Here is an 8,678-nt window from a genome sequence, read left to right as displayed (position 1 = left end):
GCTTCAGAATAGACAGCACAGTAATTATGGAAACTGTCATTTATTTGTAATCTCACGCCAACAGCCCACTGAGAAGGACGCACTCAGATTTATCTCCTCTTGGTCACTGTGGCCCTCACGGCCCGTGAAGTCCTGGGGTATCCAAAGGGTGTCCTCCGTTCTTAGGCCAAATGGAGAAAGGCACAAAGCCAGGCTGGGCTGGCTTTCCTTCCCTGTGGGACCTGCAGCTCCATGCTCTCCCTGGGGGTGGGGGGCGGCGGGGGGGAGCAGCCCTGCAGACTCTCCCTGTGGGCATTGCTGATGCTTTTCCTGGGCTGCAAGGAGACTCGGTGTCTCCACACAGCACATCCCACTGGGAATGGGGTCTATTTATGGCTCTGAGAGCTCTGGCCAATTCCAGGCCCTGGAGCACTGGATTCCCAAGTCTGGGCTGGGCCATTCTGACTCAAGGAACACAGTACCAAGGAGATGGGAAGAGGTGAGGTGTCCAGGCCAGGGTTCTAAATCCCAGCTCTGCACAAACCAGTCATGGGAGATCTTCAACCAGTCACTTAATCTGCCTGGTCCTAGGTTTTCTCATCTGTAAAATGGGGATAATAACGCCACTGCCATCATCTCAGGGTGGTTGTGAGGATTATAGAGGGCAAAGCACATGGAACCCCACTGAGGCTCTAACACCCATGTGATCCAATCCTGGCGCAGGGTCTCAAAGAAACACAGCCCACTGAAGTTCCAAAAAGTGTTCCCATCTTCTTGAGCACAAAGCGGGTCCAGGTACAGACGGCACAGGCACTTCCAGTCTAGTGACCATTCTCTGTCATATCATACAGCTCCCATGAGATGTTCACTTTCCTTTCCAGAAAACTTCTCCTTCACTCACGGATGTCTGCCCCACCCTTGCCAGGCCTCTGCACTGCTGCCAGAAGCCAATTCCAGAAGGCACTGCTCACAGTGTATTGAATGGACAAGTTGGCACAGCAGCCCTGTACCCCTTGCTGCACATGTGCTGCCCCTGACCTCAGTTCCCTCGGGATGGTTCTTCTCCTTTCTATCTCCCAGAACCTGTTGGGCAATGGCAGTGCCCTCCGGGGACGGTATGGAGGGAAATGGAGTGGGTGATGCCAGGGCCCTCGCCTGCAGGCCTGGGACAGCAGGGCACACACAGTTTAATACCTGCAGTCCTGTCACTCGCGGGCAAGTTCATGGTTCTCTAAGGTGGCATTTCTAGAACCACCTAATGGAAAGTCTTGCTGCAGTTTTCTATCTAGGCTGCAGTGGGCTTGGAGAATGCTTCCAGTCAAGGATGTAAGACCCTGGGATGAAGCAATGCAGGCTCTCCACTGCCCCTGCAGAAACGATTAGCCCGAGTGGCCCCACTCAAATGGGACATAACGTTCTTGGTATCTTCCAGGTGGTGGATTTGGACGCATCTGCAAATCTTTACTGAAGTGAGAAGTGTCATCAAGGATCAGAGAGAGCAGGTCACTGGCAATGTTTTGGAACCAGAAAATACCCAAGCACACAGGCTCCCCTGGCAGCGAGGCCCGGGAGTGGGGTAGCCTCACCCTCCATGGCCGAGAGCTGCAAGGAGAGTGAGGCTGAGGGGCTGGTGTGCCGGCGGGCTGCCTGGGATGCCAGTGCGTACAGGCCACCATGGCACATTGGAAATGCAGCAAGCGGAGGGAAGGTCGTATTAACTAACCAGAGCTCTTCTCAGGGGAAGCCGTGTGTGGGGTAGAAGGAGTACTTTGGGAAGGAGTGAGGGTGGAATAAGTAATACTGATACAAGTGATAACAACTGCTAACTGGATCCTGAGGCAGGTGACGAAGGGACTCCGGGGCTTGCTTTGCCAAGTCAGGAAAGCAAGTTTGGGTCTAAGGAAGGCTCTCAAAACAGTACAGAGGACTTCCCTGGTGGTCCAGTGGTTAAGACTCCACACTTCCACTGGGTTCAATCCCTGGTTGGGGAAGTACTGCATGCCACTGCGGTGTGGCCAAAAAAAATTTTTTTAAGTTAAAAAAAGAGTCAGTGCAGAGACTGGGCCCTGTATCAGCCCTTCCTTCCACGATTCATAATCAGGGTCAGCCAGGAATACTAGTTTGCAGGGCTGCCTGTCCAGCTGCCCTCATATCTCAGTTAGGACATGGCTAACGGAACCAGCATCCCTAGGCCTTTTTTACCTGCTTCATTCTGTCTCCCGGTAGAAGGCTCCTATTATAGTTGAATTGTGTCCCTAGAAGAGATGTGGAAGTCCTAACCCTTGGTACCTGTGGATGTGACTTTATTTTGCAACAGGGTCTTTGCAGAGGTAATCAAGTTAAGAAGAGGGCCCCCAGTAGAGTGGGCTCTGATGCAATAGGACTGGTGCTCTTACAAGAGGGGAAATTTGGGCACCGAGATGGACATACGCAAAGGGAAGATGATGCAGAGACACAGAAAGAACGCTGTGTGATGACAGAGGCAGAGACTGGAGTGATGCACCTGCAAGCCAGGGAATGCCAGGGGTCGCCGGGAGCCACCGGATGCTGGAAGGGGCAGGGAAGGATCTTCGCTGAAGCTTGCAGAGAGAACTTGGCCCTGCTGATACCTTGATTTCAGACCACCTGCCTCCAGAACTGAGAGACAAGAACTTTCCATTGTTTTAAGCCACCCAGTTTGTGGTACTATGTTACAGCAGCCCTAGGAAACGAATCTAGTGCTTCCGATACAAATATGTGTGAGCCCTGTGTGGAAGCATTTTTCCTGGTTTGGCCCAGCACACCCGCCATTGGATGGAGTGAAAAATGCCCAGAGACTTCCTTTTTTAAATTTATTTATTTTAGTTATTTATTTTTGGCTGCACTGCATCTTCGTTGCTGTGCCCAGGCTTCCTCTAGTTGCCGCGAGCGGGGGCTACTCTTTGTTGCGGTGTGCAGGCTTCTCATTGTGGGGGCTTCTCTTGTTGCAGAGCACAGGCTCTAGGCACATGGGCTTCAGCAGTTGTGGCTCACGGGCTCTAGAGCGTAGGCTCAGTAGTTGTGACGCACGGGCTTAGTTGCTCCGTGGCATGTGGGATCTTCCCAGACCAGGGCTCGAACCCGTGTCCCCTGCACTGGCAGGCAGATTCTTAACCACTGCACCACCAGGGAAGCCCCCACAGAGACTTCCCATGAGGCTATTCCACAAAGCATAACTTAGAGAACTCTGAAGTCTACACGAACTAGCCTTGGCTTTCTCTCTGTAAAAGAGGAACCAGGATGGAATTGGCTCTCTCCAAACTCTAACTTGCTTTGCATTTGTAAAACCACCCAGCTCCATCAGACAATAAAGTGCCAAAGAATTATCAATCCTTGAGAGTTCGCTCGGCCAAGTGCTGGGTGGGGCCCCAGGGGGCTGAAGGGAGGTGCCTGTCACACAGGTGTGAAGCCTGGGGGCTCCCAGGGTATCTCCTCTCTTCTGGCATTGGAGGAGGCCTGCAGCATCTGGGGCCAACATTTGGATGGCCTGGCCGCTCTGGCACTAATGACAAAATAAATTCCCAACATAAATTCAGTCCCTGGATTCACAGAAAGATAGACAAGATGAAAAGGCAGAGGACTATGTACCAGATGAAGGAACAAGATAACACCCCAAAAAACAACTAAATGAAGTGGAGGTAGGCAACCTTCCAGTAAAAGAATTCAGAATAATGATAGTGAAGATGATCCAGGACCTTGGAAAAAGAATGGGGGCAAAGATTGAGAATATGCAAGAAATGTTTAACAAAGACCTAGAAGAATTAAAGAACAAACAAAGAGAGATGAACAATACAGTAACTGAAATGAAAAATACACTAGAAGGAATCAATAGCAGAATAACGGAGGCAGAAGAACGGATAAGTGACCTGGAAGACAGAATGGTGGAATTCACTGCTGTGGAACAGAATAAAGAAAAAAGAATGAAAAGAAATGAAGACAGCCTAAGAGACCTCTGGGACAACATTAAACGCAACAACATTCACATTATAGGGGTCCCAGAAGGAGAAGAGAGAGAGAAAGGACCCAAGAAAATATTTGAAGAGATTATAGTTGAAAACTTCCCTAACATCAGAAAGGAAATAGCCACCCAAGTCCAGGAAGCGCAGAGAGTCCCATACAGGATAAACCCAAGGAGAAACACGCCGAGACACACAGTAATCAAATTGGCAAACATTAAAAGACAAAGAAAAGTTATTGAAAGTAGCAAGGGAAAAATGACAAATAACATACAAGGGAACTCCCATGAAGTTAACAGCTGATTTCTCAACAGAAATGCTACAAGCCAGAAGGGAGTGGCATGATATACTTAAAGTGATGAAAGGGAAGAACCTACAACCAAGATTACTCTACCCAGCAAGGATCTTCTTCAGATGCGATGGAGAAAACAAAAGCTTTACAGACAAGCAAAAGCTAAGAGATTTCAGCACCACAAAACCAGCTCTACAACAAATGCTAAAGGAACTTCTCTAAGTGGGAGACACAAGAGAAGAAAAGGACCTACAAAAAGAAACCCAAAACAATTAAGACAATGGTCATAGGAACATACATTATCGATAATTACCTTAAATGTGAATGGATTAAATGCTCCAACCAAAAGACAAAGGCTGGCTGAATGGATACAAAAACAACACCTATATATATGCTGTCTACAAGAGACCCACTTCAGACCTAGGGACACATACAGACTGAAAGTGAGGGGATGGAAAAAGATATTCCATGCAAATGAAATCAAAAGAAAGCTGGAGTAGCAATACTCATATCAGATAAAATAGACTTTAAAATAAAGAATGTTACAAGAGAAAAGGAAGGACACTACATAATGATCAAGGGATCAATCCAAGAAGAAGATATAACAATTATAAATATATATGAACCCAACATAGGAGAACCTCAATACATAAGGCAACTGCTAACAGCTCTAAAAGAGGAAATCAACAGTAACACAGTAATAGTGGGGGACTTTAACACCTCACTTACACCAATGGACAGATCATCCAAAATGAAAATAAATAAATAAACAGAAGCTTTAAATGACACAACAGACCAGATAGATTTAATTGATATTTATAGGACATTCCATCCAAAAACAGCAGATTACACTTTGTTCTCAAGTGCGCACAGAACATTCTCCAGGATAGATCACGTCTTGGGTCACAAATCAAGCCTCAGTAAATTTAAGAAAATTTAAATCATATCAAGCATCTTTTCTGACCACAATGCCATGAGATTAGAAATCAATTACAGGGAAAAAAATATAAAAAACACAAACACATGGAGGCTAAACAATACGTTACTAAATAACCAAGAGATCACTGAAGAAATCAAAAAATACCTAGAGACAAATGACAATGAAAACATGACGATCCAAAACCTATGGGATGCACCAAAGCAGTTCTAACAGGGAAGTTTATAGCTATACGAGCCTACCTCAAGCAACAAGAAAAATCTCAAATAAACAATCTAACCATACACCTAAAGGAACTAGAGAAAGAAGAACAAACAAAACCCAAAGTTAGCAGAAGGAAAGAAATCATAAAGATCAGAGCAGAAATAAATGGAATAGAAACAAAGAAAACAATAGCAAAGATCAATAAAACTAAAAGCTGGTTCTTTGAGAAGATAAACAAAACTGATAAACCATTAGCCAGACTCATCAAGAAAAAGAGGGAGAGGACTCAAATCAATAAAATTAGAAATGAAAAAGGAGAAGTTACAACAGACACTGCAGAAATACAAAGCATCCTAAGAGACTACTACAAGCCAACTCTATGCCAATAAAATGGACAATCTGGAAGAAATGGACAAATTCTTAGAAAGGTATAACCTTCCAAGACTGAACCAGGAAGAAACAAAATATGAACAGGCCAATCACAAGCACTGAAATTGAAACTGATTAAAAATCTTCCAACAAACAAAAGTCCAGGACCAGATGGCTTCACAGGTGAATTCTATCAAACCTTTAGAGAAGAGCTAACACCCATCCTTCTCAAACTCTTCCAAAAAATTGCAAAGGAACACTCCCAAACTCATTCTATGAGGCCACCATCACCCTGATACCAAAACCAGACAAAGATACTACAAAAAAAGAAAATTACAGACCAGTATCACTGATGAATATAGATGCAAAAATCCTCAACAAAATACTAGCAAACAGAATCCAACAGCACATTAAAAGGATCATACACCATGATCAAGTGGGGTTTATCCCAGGAATGCAAGGATTCTTCAACATACGCAAATCAATCAATGTGATACACCTTATTAACAGATTGAAGAATAAAAACCATATGATCACCTCAATAGATGCAGAAAAAGCTTTTGACAAAATTCAACACCATTTATGATAAAAACTCTCCAGAAAGTGGGCACAGAGGGAACCTACTTCAACGTAATAAAGGCCATATACGACAAAAAAAAAAAAAAAAAAATTCAGTCCCTGCTTTGAGCTGGGCTCTTTGGTGAAGTTTTCCCCTATAAATCATATCTTAGGCATTTTTTTTTCATAATTGAGATTTTACTGATTGTTTTGAGGATCAGTACACACACATTTCAATTTGTACACAATTCTCAACATACATACCAAAAATCTAAAAAGTCACGTAGCTGTGATTCTTTTCTGAACAGTTATTCCAGGGACTTTCCAGCTTAAAATTTGAAGGCAAAATTTCCTTCACAGGATATCAAGTACCAATATCTTCAAATATTGATAGGCTGTTACACTGTAAGTCCCACTAATTCACAATATCATATACACTACATCCTCAAATTGTCAGTCGTTCACAGCACATTAACAGTTACGAGAACTGGACTACCACCGACCAAAGATGTTACAGAGTGCACAAAACTCTGCCCAGGAGAGCCAAGAGCAAGGGGTGAGTGGTTTGCTTTAGGAAACAATTCTACCAAAAGTAACATGGGAAGAGAAGTAATGTAAAGGGTTTAAGACATTAAATGCACAACTGACTCCAAACTGCCATTTAGTACGCTTTGTATTATAGGCTATAAAAGCTACCCTCCATCTGTGGAATGTTAAGCTGACACACAAGACAAAGCCTCGCATATTCAATATCCCACTATTTTCTGGTTGTATCAAAAAATAACAACCACCAAATGATTTCACCTCTTAAAAAAAGCATTTACACTCAAAAACTGGGATGAGGTGGGATTCCCTCCTTTTTATGTTTCTAGAGCTACTAAAAAACTTGCATTTACGAAATAGTTGATATTCCTCTGGATTGTACAAGAAAGGAGACAGGGACCACTGATTGGACCAGGTGTGTGATATTAATCAGATTTGGCTTCTTTCTCTCCTGCTTCATGAGAAGCTGGGCTCTCCTCGTTTTTAGTTTCTCCATCTTCTGCAGCTAAGTCTTCTTTAGTCTCTTGGTTAGTCATTTCAGCCTGTTTTCCCGTTGCTCCCCCCCTTTTTCCTTTTGTTTGCACTTTTTTGTCTGAAGATTTATCCTTTCCTGCCGCCTTTTTTTTGGCTTCGTTTCCACTTTTGCAGGAGGCGGTTTAGCGGACAACCTTGCCTATCTCCTCTTGGGCTCCTCTTTCGCCGCCCCCTCGGCGGAGCTGACCTTCCTCTTGGCATCGCAGCGGCGGGGCGGGCGCGTGCCCGGTGCCTGCGGGCCGCGGCGCACCGAGAGCCTTCTCGAAGCTGGGCTGCCTGGCCGCTGCCGCTTCTCTCGCCGCCCGAGCTGGGGGGACCCGCGGCGGGAGGGAGAACCGGATGGAACCGGATTGGGAGCCCACCCCCAACATCTTAGGCATGTAAAGCCCTGAAGCTGAGCCAGTTTTGACATCGTGGCTTTTACCTACTCTATTTATAATGTCTCTATTAGCTTCCTCCCAGGTTAAGGGGCCAAATCTACCTGCTCTTTCTATTCTCCGAAAGCACAAGGAATTGAAATGGCAACAAACAACTAGTCTAGCTTGATGCTGGAGATGCTATTATTTCACTGTTTAGACAACATGAAGTTTAGAAAGGATAAAGTCCTGCCCCAAGGTCAAAACAAGCCAATGACACAAGAACAGGACAGAAGAGATGGGACTGAGGTAGATTTAGGTGTTCAGTTCATTTCTAGCTTAATGAGCACAGCTTAATGCGAGATTCCCAGACACAAATCGAACAAGATGCTTACTCTGTACCAGTGGGCAGGGTCTAGAGCAGTGGGTCATTCTGGGATTGACATTTTGAGAGGAACATGGGCACATTGGGAATCGTCAGGAGGGCAGTGACCAGGATGGCTACCATGTCTATATGAGAGACAATAAATGAATTGAGAAAATGAGTTTATACTTTGAACTAGAAATTTCTAGGTCTCTTGCTGAATTAATTTTCTACTTCTGCTATAACAAATTACTATGAACTAGGTGGTTTCAAAGAACACAGATTGAAAGGATTCTGGAAAGATAGTTGGATGGGAAGCATCAGCAATCTATCTCCCCCCGCCCCCCAGACAACAATTGTACTGGCAGAATCTGTCTCATGTAAGTATTTTGGAACTCTGGAGTCTATTGAAGGATTGCAACTTCCAGGGGAAGGCTTGGACAGGTAAACTGTGCTTCATTTTGGTCAGTTTCAGCTCTGAGCATAGCAGTTACCCATCCCCCCATTCCCATGGTGGGCAGCTGTTTGAATACAGCTTGTGGGAGCCAGGTTGGGCAGAAGAGGACCC

General features: G+C 44.9%; 1 pseudogene; it reads right to left on the bottom strand.

Annotated features, from left to right (window-relative positions):
* Nucleotides 1-7,281: 7,281 nt before the first annotated feature.
* LOC132416050 (non-histone chromosomal protein HMG-14 pseudogene) lies at nucleotides 7,282-7,802 on the bottom strand (annotated as a pseudogene).
* Between the last annotated feature and the right edge of the window lie 876 nt (nucleotides 7,803-8,678).

The sequence above is a fragment of the Delphinus delphis genome, chromosome 20 (assembly GCF_949987515.2).
Source record: "Delphinus delphis chromosome 20, mDelDel1.2, whole genome shotgun sequence".
Classification (NCBI taxonomy): Eukaryota; Metazoa; Chordata; class Mammalia; order Artiodactyla; family Delphinidae; genus Delphinus; species Delphinus delphis.
The sequence above is the reverse complement of the archived record's forward strand: the minus strand, read 5'-3'. Positions and strand labels throughout refer to the sequence as shown.